Genomic DNA, 16,835 nt, shown 5'->3' with positions numbered 1-16,835 from the left:
AGCAAATTTGGCAAGTCATGTCCTAAAAAATTTGCCAGCCGGGATATAGTGTGACTTTTTCTGCTTTTGTGTGATTGCTTGAGTCTAATCAAGATTGAATCCATCCAGCTATTATTTGTATTTAGGCCAATCAGAGTGTCGTGTGTCTTCTGTTTAGCCTCTTCTAGCCAAATGGTCTGGAATTTCAAATCCCTGTTGGTGTTTCAGTTTAGTTTTTGTTTATGAACATCTTCTCCCTCTTGTGATTTTCGTAGACGTGGAAGAAGAAACCTCCGTCCTCAGAAATCAGTATCGGAACCTGTGTGGAGGTTAAGAAAACTATCCCCTTGGTGGTGGCCTGAGGAGATCATCTCAACTCCAATGTTGCCCTGAAATTCGTGTTCAAGATTCAAGAAGATTAGGACTGCTAAGGTATGGACATTTGATTGTGAGAGATGATACATAATTTATATTTATATATTATATAATCTTTGTTTTCTGAAGGCAAATACATTTAAAGATACGTAATCATTTTCACAGCCTTTTCTCCTCTTCATGCCCTGTTTCTCTTTCCTTTCTCCCTTCTTCCTTTTGAGCAATGATCTTAATATCTTCTGCCACCCACTTTTGGGATGTGATGGGCTGAGTAAGGGTACAGTGAGAGAAACTGCAGTCCGTCCGCATTGTCTCAATGAAGTGACCCGGGGAGAGTAAGATGAGGCCTGGGGCGAGGTTTGGGCAGGGGTCTCTGAGAGAAAGAAGAGTGAACTCGAGGTGGCTGCCCATGTGATGAGACTTCAGGTGCCGAGATGAGTCGAGTGCTGCTCTGGAACACGTGGTTAATTGCCACTTTCACTGCCCACAGGACACTCGTGGCAAAGCTTTGTATTATTTCTTAAGATCTTTAGGAGGACCTGTCTTGATACTTCTCTTGGATATATACCCATGTTGGGGCCGACTAAGTTTGAGTAAGGAGGTTCCGTTCCTTTCTGGTTGCAGTGAGACTCCACTGTGCCTGTATGTCCACATGCACGCGTGTCTGTCATACATGTGTGTTATATATGTGTACATACATATGTGATTCACTGAGTCGTGTGCAATCTCTCTCATCCTCTCTGGGTGGGGAGAGAGGGACGGATAGAAGGGGGAGAGAGAGAATCCTACAGAATGGCATGTTTGTTGTGTCTCAGGCATCGTGGTGTCAGCTTGGGGGAGAACGTCACATGTGCCGCTGATGACAAGCATCTGGAAGAGGGATTTCTGGTCTGGGAAACCAAAGGAGCTCTAAGTGAAAAGGTTTTCTGAGACTCGGTAGCAAGAAAGAGTCAGGGGCAGACTCCCTCTCAGAAATCGTAGTGTTGCCATCTCTAGGCGCACCTCCTGCACGGAACAGGAGTACTGAGTACAGCACTGGTCATAAGCCCCGGGGAAATGTAGTTTAGCAGCCTAGGACCACATGACCGATCTAAGAGAAATTATAGAATGTCTCCGACAGTTCCGTTGATGACTCATTTGCTGTCATTTTAATTTCCTTCAAAGAAAAAACAAAACCCCCGTAACCCCAAGGCTCTGGAAATTGGGAGAAGAGTTGTAGCTAAGGTATCGGTTGGCTCCCTTCTCGGGCACAGAGGCCCCCCTGTGTCATCAGCTCTGCAAGGCAGAGGTCCAGCGCTGATGAAAAGGAAAGACATTATAGCCTTGGGCCCATTTTCATCTTATCTCTGACTTTCTCACTGTTGAAAGAAATGTGGTATATACTTTTCGTTGATTATGAAAAGACCTTCCTTTCAGGAGGAAGCACATCTCCTTTCTCTCTACTTCTTGTAAAATCCTCCAAGGCCCATGCCGAAATGATTGGGCTCCGATGTTCACACTGCGCACGGTACTTCTGAGAAGAGTGCTAAGGGACCGGTGACAATGGGAGGGTGGCATTTGAAGCTCCCCTCTTCCCTTTATTTGGGGGATTTTAATTTTTTTTTTCAAAGAGAAGAAATAATTTATCACCTTTACAAAGGGCACCTTTAAAGCAGTGTAAGTCTAAACAATTATTTATGAATTCATTTCCCTTTAACGTGGTTTCAGAGGCTAAATAGGTAATTTAACAATCAGGAAAAGAAATAGTGCCCCTTTTTTGAGTCCTGGCACCAATCTCAACATTGCTGCATAAGAGACACCCTGTAGTGGCGTGGCCCTCACAGTGTCTTGATCTGTTGGGAAGGAAAGCTGAAAAGCTGTTCTGTGCTCGTCCTAAAAATCGAAAGAAACTTAGGGGTCGGGACTGAGATTTTGATGATGGAGTGCTTGGCTTTGAGTGTGTCGATCTTTAATTTAGGGTCTCTGTGTTCCATCAGGAGTATTCACCTAGATGCTGACTACTTAAAACAAATTCATCAGAGAAAGTTTTAAAGGACTTGGCCATAAAAAGGTTCTGGTTTAGAGGCCAGTCAACCCTTAAGGGGCGGAGAGAGCTTTCTCTGATGGTTGGCAGAGGCCACAGGGAGAAGAATGTCCCCTTTGCAGTACATGTTTATCACTAGATTGGGCTGGATCGCGCCGTCCTGTACACAGGTACGTGCACGCCCCCGCTCACAGACCAAAGCTCCACTTCCAGGAAGGAAGGAGGAAATGAGGCAATGTTGGGACATCAATCTACCCTAATGTTTCCTGGCTTCCATGCTCTGGTGCGTTCAGCAGATTTTTCAGATGTCTTTTCAAGTGAAGACAGTATAAATTAGTGGCTGTGTTCGCAGACTTTAGAAAAGGCAAATCAAGCTTCTGTATGAACGTTAGAGAAGCCATTTAATTTTTTTTTTAAGCCAATGCTGTTCAAAGTGTAGTCCAGAAACCCACAGCATCAGCATCACCTGAGCTCATGACACATGCGAATTCTCAGGCCTTTCCCCAGACTTACGGGAGCAGAACTCTCGAAGGGAAGTCCGGGAATCTGTGTTTAAACCAGCTTTCTAGGTAATTCCTATGCCATGCTGAAATTTGAAAACCACTGCTAACCCTGGCCCCTGGTGTCTGAAAAAGAGAGCTTTTAGAAAATCTTAGGTCTAAAAATGATGACACTTTAAGAAAATGAATACACCGAAATGCAGGTGTATGTGTGTATATAAACACACACACACACACACACACACACGCACGCATTTACAAATACGTATATATGGCATCGAAAGGGAAAATAAAAACTTTTTCGAATGGCAAAAGCAAAATTACTGAGGTTTGAATCATGGCATCTGAAATAACAAAGTGGAAAAATGATAATAAAAAGTAATGTTAGAATAGCTGCCATTATAAATAAATGAATCGATGGAACAGAATAGAATTCTGCATTAGACACACACATGTAAAGTCAACTGGCTTTCAGCAAGAACATCAGTTCAATGGCATAAAAACACTATTTCAGTAAGTAGTGCTAGAACAACTGGATATTTATTTGAGAAATAAAAAATCTAAACCACTACCTCATCCCATACATACAAATCAATTTGAGTCCAATTGTACAATGAAAATAAAAGCTAAAACAACAAAGATAGTAGAAGAAAACTAAGAATACCTTTGTAACTTCAGAAGGCAAAGGCTTTTTGTAAAGGACACAAAAGCACAAGCCATAAGAGGGGGAAAAATACACTGAACTCCATGAAAATTAAAAACCTCTATTCACCGAAAAAACACCACTAAGAAGATAGAGATGCCCCACAGACTCGGGGAGACGGGTTAGATCACATATATCCAACATGTACTTGAAGAGCCGCTTCTCCCAACAAGACACAGAATGGCCAGTGAACAGAAGCAATGGTGTTTAACCTAACTTGCCTTCCGGGAAATGCATGCTGAAAACACAATACGATACCACCACACACCTATCGGAATGGCTAACATAGAAGGAGTGCCAACACCACCACCTCCGGGGAGACCAGCAGCTGGAACTCTCACAGAGACCTGGTAGAAATGTAGAATGCTCCAAGCACTTTGAAGAATGATCTGGCAGTTTCTCAGGAAGTGGCACAACTGCCTCACCTAAGAGCCAGCAATTCTAGTTGTAGGTATTTGTCCAGGAGGCTTGAAAACCTTTGTCCGCATGTGTTGATAGGAGCTTTTTTTTTTTTTTCTTTTTTTTTTTTAAATAGTCCCGGGCTGAAAATTCCTCAGATGTCCACCAACAGGAAAATGGAGGAACTCGGGTATATTTGTAAAATGAAACACTCTTTTGCAATAAAGAGGAACGTTCTACAGATAAACATAACAGGAATGAATCTCAAAAACAGTATAATTGAAATTAATTAAATAACAAAAAATACTTTATAATTTCTATGAAACTGTAGAGTAGTCAGAACTCATCTGTGATGGTAGGAATAGTTCAGTGCTTGGTCTGGTGTGACCTGATTACCTGGGGAAGGTACATGAGGGAAGTTTCTGGAGTGACAGAGATGTTCTGTATCTTGACGAACATTTGTCAAAACTGATTAAATGGCAAATTTCACTAAGCATCTTACCATATGTAAATAATGTATATTAAAATTCATATGGGGCGCCTGGGTGGCGCAGTCCTTAAGCATCTGCCTTGGCTCAGGGCGTGATCCCGGCGTTATGGGATCGAGCCCCACATCAGGCTCCTCTGCTATAAGCCTGCTTCTTCCTCTCCCACTCCCCTGCTTGTGTTCCCTCTCTCACTGGCTGTCTCTGTCAAATAAATAAATAAAAAATCTTAAAAAAAAAATTCATAAAATATTTTTTAAAACCCCCCCATTTATTGAGGTCTTTGTCAAAAGTGCTTTTTTTAAATATGTATCAACTCATTTAATCCTTGAAACCATTCTAGGGCTGGTGTGACCTATCACTCAGTCACAGAACTGAATTGAAGAGTAGGTCCTTTTGTCTCCGAAACATGTCTTAACCATCATGTTATACCTTCGGCATAAGTGTCCTTGGCTCCATTTTTATTCCAGATCAACTGAACTCCCAGCCTCCGTTTCTCTGTTGGTAGGACGGGAATGATTCTCGCACACACTCGATAGAATTACAGTGACGATTAAATTAAATTATGCTTGTGAAGTGCTGGTATGTGCTGGTTCCTTTTAATCCCTGGATAAATGTGAAGCTGCTGGTTTTGCTTTAGAGCTCCCATGAGCAATGCCACTCGGGAGCCAGAGAATTCACATCCTAGTCCATTTTATGTGGCCTTTCCAAGTCACCGTGTGTGTGTGTGTGTGTGTGTGTGTGTGTGTTTACTTAACTAAAGCTGAAAGCAAAATGCTATAGCTTTTTAACAACTGTGTCAGTTTCATTATAAAAATTTAATGAAAATTTTTGGTGGAAAAAGTTGACCCTGTTGCCAAAAAAAAAAAAAAAGTTTAATATTCAGGAAATGGTATGAGGGAGAACTGTTATTAACTGTGCATGTTACAGTTTATCTGTCCAGGGTGATTGAAAGGGAGTCGGAAAGTACTTAACGTGGTGAACGGATATCAGCAAGGTTAATTATCTTGGGAACTCCGAGGAGCTGATTCCTTGTGTACTTCCCTGATTTGTGATACTGTCATATTATTTTTTATGACACTTGGGCATCAGTCTTTATTTTAGCTGTGCGTTTTAAAGTCTCCATCTCCATGGTGAAACTTAAAATCCAGAGCAATTACAGATATGTGTAAGCTAACAGTGCTTTTCCTATCAAGTACAAATTAATCCGTTTATTACCAACCTGCTATGTAACTAGAAAATCTCTACACACCTCCAAAAGATGTTATGAAGGGGAAATTTAAAACTGCTTTAGAGGATAGTTTTTTGTCATTGTTTGTCACCACTAAGTGGGGGAAGGTGGGTGGCTTTGGAGAACCCTTCAGATGGTGTCAGGGTGTGTGAGGTGTGTGTGTGTGTGTGTGGTGTAGATGTTTGTGTGTGGGTGTGTGTGAGTGCATAAAAACACGTATTTCCCCTTTGGGATATTTCTTATCAGTAAATTCTCAGCTGGTTTTGTGCAAGCGTTAGTACTACTGTGGATCACCTTTGCACTTAACTGTTTCCTTTGGAAGTGAAGTGGTGGTTCTTACGTTTTCTGTGCCTCCCCGCACATTGGCAGAACTGTGGCTTACTTACTAAGTCTTATGATGGCCCTTCTCATGGTTCTCTTCAGCCCCCACTGGATTACCCCTGAAATTCATCATGCGTCAACACTTCGTCTCTGATAGTAAACATCTTAGTGTGAGTCATGACAGCATCAGCAAGACTGCTTCCTTGTGAAAGGCAGAGACTCTTGCTGGGGAATCCACAGTGTTGCTTTCTGCAGCTGGCTTTGTTTTTTTATTCAAGCCATATAAGCCAACTACAATCATGACCCAGGTTCGCTCCTTGACGTCTGCCTGACTCTCCTACCCACTCCTTCGGTTCTCAATGACCTCATACGGAAAATGGGAGTGGAGATCCCAGAAGTCTGAGATTATCCTAGATTTCAGCCAATGCTCAAATTTCATTTAATTCCAGATAAATCAGTAAATCATGTAATACAGCCACATACTCTGGGCATCCTGGACACCTGTCTGTAAGCATCCATTCACACATGGAACATGAAGGCACGGACACGTGGAGCTAAAGAAATTATGAAAATTCTACCCAAAACTTCTTGTTGAATTTTATTTTTGTGTAGGTTGTTAAACATTTTTTATTCAGTTTAATTAAAAACAGTTAACCCATTTTTCCCACCTCCCACTGCCGCCCTCTTGCCATCACCAATCTGTTCTCCATGAGCTTGGTTTTTTGTTTTTTATTTTTTAAGTGAGATCACAGTGTTTCTCTTTCTCTGTCTCACTTACTGTCACTTGCTATAATGCCCTCAGTCTCAGCCCTGTTGCTGCAGATGACAAGAGGTCCTTATTCTTTATGGCTGAGTGATGCTGCGTTGTGTGTATGCCACAGCTTTTTTATCTGTTCATCCATTGAAGCCATTCAGGCTGCTTCCCGATCTTGGCTACTGTAAATAATGCTGCAGAGAACATGGGGGTGCATGTATCGGTTCAAGTTAGCATTTTTGTTTTCTTGAGATAAACTCAGAAGTAGAATTGCGGGATCATGTGATAGTTTTATTTTTAATATTTTGAGCAACCTCCATACTGTTTTCCATAGAATTTGTACTGATTTACATTCCCACCAACAGTGCATGAGGGTTCATATCCTCACCAACACCTGTTGTTTCTTGTCTTTTTGGTACTAGATATTCTGACAGGTGTGGGGTGACTCATTAGGGCTTTGAGTTTCATTTCCCTGATGATTAGTGATGTTGAGGATGCTTTCATGTCCTAGTTGGCCATCCATAGGTCGTCTTTGGTAGAATGGGTATTTAGGTCTTCTGCCCATTTTTTTTTTAAATCAGATTTTGTTGCTGTTGTTACTGAGTTGGAGTTTTTGAAAAACATACTTTGAATATTAGCCCCGTATCGGTTATATGATCTGCAATGACTTTTCTCCCATTCAGTCTGTCACCTTGATATTTTGTTGATGGTTTCCTTTGCTGTGCAGAGGCTTTTTAATTTGATGCAGTCCCACTTGTTTTCTTTGGCTTTTGTTGCATTTGTTCTTGGTGTCAGGTTTGAAAAAATCATCACCAAAACCTATGTCAAGGGGTCCATTGGGCGGCAATCACAAAAACTGGGGCTCTAGACTAGTGCATAAGCTCCTTCCTGGGAGCTCCTGGAAAGCCAGAGCGAGACCGGAGAGCATCAAGATGACATCACAGCCTATGTTCCTTGGGACCAGCTCTGTATGCCACTCAGTTCTGCCAAACTAGAGGCCTGCCTCTCAGTCTGAAGCTCCTGAACAAGCAAAGTGGCCCCTTTCATAGAAAGACTGAGGGTCGTGCCTTAGTCCACTGTCTGTGCAGTGCCCTGGGAGTGGTAGCCAGCCAAGAGCCATCTTGCCAATTGCCACAGTCCCGTGAGACCTAGGAAGGCAAACTCCTCTGGCCACTAAACCCAGGTAATCAAAAGGAGTCTCCTGGGTGCTAGCTACAAAAATCAGGCCCCAAATGCATGTAAATCTCCCCTTCCATAGATGTCTTCTGGAACACAAGAGGGTGAGCATGAGGATTGTGCTCACCCTCTGAAGTCTATGGAAGGGTTCCAGTCGGCCCCTTGACATGTGTTTAATTAGAAGCCTGGTTAAGTTAATTCCATATCGTATGATTTTTGGTGCTATTGTAAATGGGACAGATTCCCTAATTTCTCTTTCTTCAGTCTCATTGTTAGTGTATAGAAATGCAACTGATTTCTGAGCATTGATTTTGTATCCCGCCACATTACTGAATTGCTCTATAACTTCTAGTAGTTTGTAGTGAAGAGAAGGGCCATATGCACCCCAATGTTCATAGCAGCATTGTCCACAATAGCTAAATCATGGAAGGAGCCGAGATGCCCTTCGACAGATGACTGGATTAAGGAGATGTGGTCCATATATACAATGGAATATTACTCAGCTATCAAAAAGAACGATTTCTCAACAATTGCTGCAACATGGATGGCAGTGGAGGAGATAATGCTAAGTGAAATAAGTCAAGCAGAGAAAGACGATTATCATATGGTTTGTCTCATCTATGGAACATAAGAACTAGGAAGATCGGTAGGAGAAGAAAGGGATAAAGAAAGGGGGGGGTAATCAGAAGGGGGAATGAAGCATGAGAGACTATGGACTCTGAGAAACAGACTGAAGGTTTCAGAGGGGAGGGGGATGGGGAATGGGATAGGCTGGTGATGGCTAGTAAGGAGGGCACGTATTGCATGGTGCACTGGGTGTTATACACAACTAATGAATCATCGAGCCTTACATCGAAAACCGGGGATGTACTGTATGGTGACTAACATAATATAATAAAAAATATTATATAAAAAAAAAAGCCTGCCCCCTCAGGCTTTAGAAAAACCAGGCAGCTGGGTCTGTTGCCTCTTGCTATCCTCTTGGGCTGATAGCTGTTCATGAGTTCTTTCACTGTTGGTTACAGTCCTGTGGGACCTACAAGCCTAAGCCCCACTGGCCACAAGCCAGGCCACGTAGAGGGGTTCGCTGGCAGCAGTCACAAAAATTGAGGTACCAGACCGGTATGACCTCCTTTCTGGGTAACATCAGTGATAGTCTCATGTGACCAGGAACACAAGCTCCCCCGGCTTCCAGTGCTAGGGGATCGAGTCCCCAAGCAGCAGCTGCCAAAATTGGAGTACAGGTGCATGTGAAGACACCCGCCAGGTGCCAGAGCACAGCAGGCGGAGAGCGTGAAGATGGGCACCTGCCACTCTCAATCCACAGAGTGTTCCAGCAGTCTCCCAGATGTGTGTGTTAAATTAAATGCCTGCCCCTCAAGCCATGGTTGGAGCATAAGCAGGTGAGCTTCCTTCACTTGAAGTATGGGTGCCATCAGCTAGCTCTGGGTTGGGCCCTGGGGCAGATGCTTCTGAGCCCATGGGCCCTTTAAGAGAGGTTTCTCAGATGCTGATGTCTTAAGAGTCTTTGGATAGGAGTCTTGTGGATTTCAAAATGAGATGTTTTCAAGGGCTTGTTTCTCAAGTGTATGGTTTTTGTTTTGTTTAAGATTTTATGTATTTGTCGGGGGGAGAGTGCGTGAGCTCAAGCAGAGGGAGAGGAAGAAGCAGCCTCCCTCCTGGGCAAGAACCTGACACGGGGCTCGATCCCAGGACCGCAGGATCATGACCTGAGCCAAAGGCAGATGCCTTCACCGACTGAGCACCCAGGCGCCCCTCTCAAGTACATGTCTTAAAAGCTGGTGTTCACGACATGGTTTGAATCCTTTGCTCCTCAGGGCAAAGCTCCTGGGTTTTGAGTTCCCTCATAGTTGTGGGTCACACTGCCAGGTATGGGGTTTACGGTGAGACAGGGCCCCAGCCTCTCCTACTGTCCTTGATGTAGTTTTCTTCTCATGTGCCTGATGTGGCTGCAGACTGTGCTCATGGCGGGAGGCAAGTTCAGCATCTTTCTGTGTCGTCATGGGGAACGGGAACTGTGCTTGTTGAATTTTTGCACTCATCGTCTACCAGGAGATGTCAGAACACCATTCAGAAAGTCTTATTTGGGATATGGTCTCATTTCTTTTTTTCTTTCTACCTGAAGTAGTGGCTCGTAAGAGGCTATCCCATTCTATAGATGGGGAAATGGAGGCACAGAGATATTAAGTGACTTTCTGAAAACCACCCTGGTAGAATAAGAAACTCTCTGCTCTTTGGGTCAGGCCCTTAAAATGCAGGTAATGGGCCCAACTCCATTCACAGAATGTGTTATTGTGCCCTGAAGCATACCGACTACAGGAAACCTGCTTCCATATTCTTTGATTCTGCTTCCCAACGTGGTAGCCCCTTTATGCTTGTATGTTTTGTTTCTAATTCAAAGAGCTCCCATTTTAGGAGTCCTCTCCTTTTGACAGTTTCTGAAGAAAAGATGTGTGTTTCTCCCCTTGAGCACCATGTTTTGAAGTCTGTTTGTTTACTCGGGCTGAATTTTACCCAAGGCCTTTGAAACTAACGAAATCTGAGTTGTTGCCGTGTTCAAAATCTTGTCCGGATTGAGGTCTTATTTGCCAGGTTAAAACACAAACACAGCCCCACCACTCCCACCCACAGCGACCATAACTAAATGGCCATTTTAACTTTTCCTGCAACTGGACATGTTGTTTTTATAACTGTGCAAATATAGCCTAGGTTAAAAATGGATGAACTTGCAAAAAAAAAAAAAAAATCTATGAACTGCAAATTCACATCTGCAAATGATCTCTTCAGACTTTCTCTTCAACTTCCTCATTCTTCCCCTTTGCCACGAAAGCCGCCCCCCTCTTTGCCATTTCTTCTCATGACGGTTTTTTAAATGTTCACACCAGCATTTATTTCATATTTAGCGTGAGTTGCAGAGTTGATGGACGCTGGTCCGTATATTTATTGTGAGGATCAAATGGGAATAATTATGAAAACACATTGAAAATCAACGCTGAAGAGCTGTCCAAAGACCTCACTGTCCAATACAAAGTCTTCCTGTTCCATTTTCTCTGCAGCAGCTCCGTTTGCTGTCCTCCCACCCTCTCTGTACCCCCAGCCTTTGCACCCACTGAAGGGACTGTCTCCGTTTTTCCAGAAATAGGCCATGTCCTTTTAAACCACCACTCCTTTGTACCCACTGGTCCTTTTGCCCAGACTGCTCACCTCTACTCCCCCACCAACAAAACAGAACAAAACAAACCCCAAAACTCTGAAAAACTCACATTTTAAGATCCAATTCACAGAAAGCCTCTGGGACTTCCCTGAGCTACGTGTCACTTCTTCCCTTTGACTTCATGGCATGTTTTTCAAACCTCCACTGTAATTATTAGGATGAAGAGAGGTCATTATAATTGTGTTTAGAAGTCGCTCTCCTAGTTCCCAGCTCTTCTGGGAAAATAGTCGGTACTCAACAGCCATTGGAACTGAGAGAAGGTGCTTACATATGTTGTAGAGTGGATTCAGTTTAAAAATAGGTCAGTTTCTCGTGGTTTATTGGTTCTTTTTAGATTTCTAAATTTTGGTTTTGGTTCCTGTTTCTGCTTTTTCTATCTATATACTCCTACTTTAGAGGTTTTCTTTTTTATTATATTATTTTTTAGAGAGTGTGCATGTGGTGGGGGAGAGGGGCAGAGGCAGAGGGAGAGGGAGAGAGAATCTCAAGCAGGGCTTGATCTCACAACCCTGAGATGATGACCTGAGCTGAAATGGAGAGTCGGATGCTTGCTTACCCCACTGAGCCACTTAGACACCCTTAAAAGTCTTCTTTTTTCTTTCTAGCTACACTATCTATTCTTATTATCTGTCCCTCTTATACATCACTGTGCTTTACAGCTTTTATTAAGTCTTCTCCTGACTACAGGGTCGGGGCCCACCTTGCAGGTTCTACATTCCTCCTTTCTGTGTCCTCTGCAAACGTCGCTCATCAATCCTAGCTCAGGAGCCCTAGAATCTTCCCAACACATCACTCCACAAAATAACTGATTGTGGCATGGAAAGCAAAACCTATTTGCCTTTCTGAACTGGAAGATTTCCTTTCCAGAGGTTCCAGTTATTCTTTCCAAGCTCAGGACCTGGTTTCTTACAGAGTGAATACACTTAGGTACCTCTTGCCTTCCCTGTACCCAAGCATAACTCCTTCCTTGAGAGGTTATGGGTCTTGTATTAGGATTTTGGAAAAGTTTAGCAAGCTATCAAATTGATCCATTAGACTTGAGAAGCCAGGAATTACTTGTGCAACATTTTACTACATATAGAGTGTCCGAAGAGCTGTGTCTATGGTTTGAATTTGATATAAATCAATGTTAATGTCCTTGGAGATTATTCAGGATTGAAAAACAAAAAACTTACTCTTTTAATAGAAATTTCAAAATACTTTAGACTTCTGAAGGCTACATTTAGTGGCATAGTCCTCTTGACTGTGTTTTCTGACAGGTGACATCTTATCTGCAAATGTTTTGATGTCCTTGTTGGTCTAACAAAGAATATAGGAAAGTCTGATGAGAAATTGATTTATAACCATAATAAAGCTGATAAAAGCTCCCTTCTCCAGGAACAGAAATATAATCCATTCACTGTGGCCACTAATTTTCTGGTATCTTTCTTCAATCACATTAACTTTTGTCAGTGTCTACAATGAAACCATAGAGTTTCTTCTCCCAAAATGATGACCACATGTGAATATACGTGGTCCATATACAATTTCAGGGTGTGTTTGGATCCACTTAACTCCATCCATGGGTTAAAAGTTAACAACTCTTCTTGTAGTGACATTGAAGGCATTTGCACCCTAGTTTTAATGAGTTTGTGGCTTTACTCTCGTTCCCTTTAGGACATACAGTATACAGATAAAATAGGAAGAGAGGCCAAGCTTCCATATAAGCAAGGATATGACCTACAGGAGAGATTATAAACATAGAAAACAACCAGAAATAACCTTTGGCATTTGATATTCATGGCATCAATCTCTGAGCTTTTACTTGAAGCTGTGGGGTTGAACTCAAGCCAATGTTTCCACTTCCCTCTATATAGATATTGGTTAAACCCCAACTGGTAGGAAGGGCAGGAGAAAGGATTAGCAGTAGGTAAAACTTAAAAATATCTTCGGAAGACATATAAAGGAGATGCCATTTTTTGTTACATAAAACATAGGTCAGTAAAGACCTCAGAGGAAACCACTCAGTAGATGCTCTAAAATTGGGAAATACAACAAAGTGTGAGCATAAAGGAGAAAAGAAGGAAAAAGAAAGGAGTAATTAAAAAATCTGCCTGTGGTGTGAAAGATTATTCACCTCCTCTCCGTTGCTTCTCCTTAATAGAGCTGGTAAGATCATTCTACCCTTAGGCCAAACAAACTGGACGGGTCTTTTCTGAAGACGCCATGTGAGCTTCCTAAGGGAAGATGGAGAGCCTAGCTGTTCCGTTGGATGGATGTCCTTGTAAGGTTCTTCTCCTAAGCCTTTCAAGGGCATCGCTAGCCTGAGATTAGTTTCCTGCCTGTCTGTCTTTGAGGAAACTCAGCCAGTGTTGCCGCTCTGTCACAGCCACAGAGTGGCCAGCCAGGAAGCCATCTTTTTCCTGGGTAGAACCGTGTGGTCATACCTGAGTGTAAAAGACTGTTGTATGTGCATTTAACTCAGCTCAATTCAATTATATATGATTGATAAGAATACTGAGAAAAACAGTTTAAATATCCGTTCTTCTCAATGAGAGTGTGTTCTACGCTGACAGTGAGATGGGGCACGTATTTGTTAATTTATTAGGTCTCTGTTCTTTCATGCTTTTCGTAAGGTGACCATCTCACTATATTTGAATATAATTTGACTATATGAAGATGTTCAGTATAATAGATGAAAAATACATAAGGTGATTATTTCATACAGTGTTGAATATGATTTCTTCCCTAGAGGAAGACCTTTGTGATGTGTCTATTGTGAAATACTGGACACTTTTCTACTGACAATTCAAGGGTCATTTTGACTGTACGTGAGTTTTGCCTCAAATATAGGTTGTTCTATATTCTAATTCTTACGTAAGATGACTGCATCTAAAACAGCAGAGGAAATTTCATCTATAATAAAATAGTTAACTCCATCTTCCCATTCCCTTTTTTTTTAAATCAATTTTCCTGAGATAACAGATTGTAAGTGTATAGTTTGAATTTTGACAGACATATACACTCTTGTAACTACAGACACGGTCAAGATATGGAACATTTCCATCACTGGAAAGTTCCCTCAGTCCTGATGTTTTCTCCCTCATGTTTTTGAGGAAACCGTGATCTCCATTTTTAATTTCCTATAAATGGCCATCCATGATATATTCTCTTGTCTCTTCTTTCATTCAGCATGATGGTTTGGGGAAATAGCCGTGTTCTTGGTGTATTAGTAGATTGTTCACTACTGTTTCTCACCAGTATCCTTGAGTGAATATATCATATTTTGTTCTTCTTTTTGGTGTTCGTCTGGGCTGATTCCAGTCTGGGGATATTAAAGAATCAGGCTCTTAGGAACATTTGTGAACAAATCTTGGTGTGGATATAAATTTTAATTTCTTAGGGTAAATATCAAGGAGTGGAATTGCTGAGTCATGGAATAGGTGTATATTTATTTTTATAAGGAACCACCAAATTGTTCTCCAGTGTATTTCATTCCTACTTTCTATTCTCACAAGAGATGTGTGAAATCCAGTTGTGCTGTCTGCTAACAATTTTGTTAGCCTTGTTAATTTTAACTATTTTAGTCAATATGAAATGATATCTTTTTGTTTTAACTTGCATTTCTGTGTTGACTAATAATGTTAAGCGTATCAGGTTCTATTTATTGGTCATTTGTATCTCTTTTCTAAAGAGTTTGTTCAAGTCTTTCACCCAATTTTTAAGCGCATTGTCTTTTTAATTATACGAGTTGATTAAATGTTCTGGATATAAATTCTATGTGTTTTATATCCTACAGATAGGTTCTTTCAGTTTGTTACTTTTCCTTTTCTTTGTGGTGTCTTCTGAAGGGCACAAGTTTTTAATTTTGATGAAGTGTCCATTTATTGGCATTTTCATTTTATGGTGTATGCTTTTTGAGTCCTACCTATGAAATCTTTGTCTGACTTAAAATCACAAGAGTCTTCTAAGCTTTCTTCTAGAAGTTCTATGGCTCTAGCTTTTACATTTAGTACTGTGGGATGAATTTTTGCATTTTGGGTATTTCTAGTTTCATTTCCAGCATGGTAGCTTACACGTTCATTCATAGTTGGCTAGTTTTTCCTGGTCAAAAAAAGGCTGTCCTTCTCTAGCAGGCTTGTTGTTCTGCTCACCCTCCCTCTGACCTCTGCACCTACCCTCAAGTATGAAATCATTCTCTGGAGTTTGATTCTTGTAGATTCCTTTGAATCTACAGCTCCTCGATGAAGATCTTTAAAGAAAGGTATGCACTGGGTTTATGTGGCTAGTTCATATAATTACAGCAGGAGTGACATTTATTCGTGTTTTTCTACATCGTAACTATAAGTGAAACATTCACTTTCCTATTAAACCAAAAAAAAAAAAAAAAAAATCGTGCCAAGGAAGAAAACCACTTGTATAGGAGAAATCATGAAAGAAAGGAAAATATACTAAAATGTATAACCATTGCAAAAATAGATAATATGAGGGACAAAGGAGTGTATTTAAAACCCTCTTATCAGTATCCTTAAATATAGTAAAAGGTAATTCATTCATAAAACGTGTACAGAGTAGTATTTAAGAAACAAAATAAGAAATATCTCTGATAAATTATTTTTTTTAATTAATGAAGGGTTTGTGAAATAAAGTATAGATGTAGGTCATAGAAAAGAGCATAAATATAGTAGATAAATCCCATTAAATGGTCTCTAGAGATACCAGGTAAATTTGGGAGGAGGGGGTGTTCGATTATCAAAGAAATTTTAAAATATATTCAAGGGAGACAATAGGTTGAATTTACATGTCACGAGCCAAGTGATCTAAATGGGAATTAGGCACAAGTTCCTGATGTATAAGATTCAATTTTCAAAATTCTAAAAGAATCTTAAAAGTTTCTGGATGGGAAAGAGAAAAAACCTTATACAAAAAGAAAATATTTTTAAACTGGTATCAAACTTTCTGTCATTAACACTAGAGTCAGGAAGACATTGAACAATTTCTGAGGGAAAACTATTTTGAGTCTAGAATTCAGTTCTGAGCCAAACTATAAGCAAGATAAAGGGATTTAAAAACATCAAAATATCTAGACTTCTCATATCCCTTTTCTGGATATATTCCTGTGAATTGACAATGAAATGTAATATTTCTTAATGATAACAAGAAATGGTGAAACTAAAGGAAAAAACTCCTTCCAAAAGTGGAAGGTAAGTTATATAGCAGGTATGCTTGGTCAAAATTAGAGAAATCAAGAACTGTAAGAAGGATATCTTCAAGAAGAAAATTGGAGCAGATAATAATAAACAGTTTTTCCAAAGAACCAAGTGATGTGAGGTGAAGAAAATGTGTCTCTTCTCTAAAGAAAAGACAATGAGAAATCAGACTCAATAAACAGAGTAGCAAAAGCTACATGAGGAAATCATGATCCAAATACGAAGCATAAAAACAATGAAGAATCCATTTGACTCTACTGTAGTTTGGAGGGTATGACATTTAATTCAAAGAGGAATAATGGCTTTTTCGTATATTCCCTGGTTCTCCAATGGACAATTTATATCCTCATAATAAACTCTTTTCTAACTTGAGAATCATCCTGTAGAACAAACATACCAGCAAGTTAACCAAATGGGGGTGTGTGCGCGCAGAAGCAGGGGTGGAAGAGGCAGAGGGAGAAGCAG

The 16,835-nt window shown here is 40.9% G+C and overlaps 1 protein-coding gene across 1 annotated transcript in view; it reads left to right on the top strand.

The window, feature by feature from the left end:
* The first annotated feature begins 290 nt into the window (after window positions 1-290).
* SGCD (sarcoglycan delta) overlaps window positions 291-16,835 on the top strand; it is a 547,542-nt gene continuing 530,997 nt past the window's right edge. Inside the window, exon 1 of the mRNA XM_008692457.2 lies at window positions 291-411. The gene's annotated coding sequence lies outside the window, so the exon portion shown is untranslated. The remainder of the gene's footprint in view (window positions 412-16,835) is intronic.

Source organism: Ursus maritimus, unplaced genomic scaffold (genome assembly GCF_017311325.1).
Source record: "Ursus maritimus isolate PB19 unplaced genomic scaffold, ASM1731132v1 scaffold_15, whole genome shotgun sequence".
Taxonomy (NCBI): domain Eukaryota; kingdom Metazoa; phylum Chordata; class Mammalia; order Carnivora; family Ursidae; genus Ursus; species Ursus maritimus.
The sequence above is the reverse complement of the archived record's forward strand: the minus strand, read 5'-3'. Positions and strand labels throughout refer to the sequence as shown.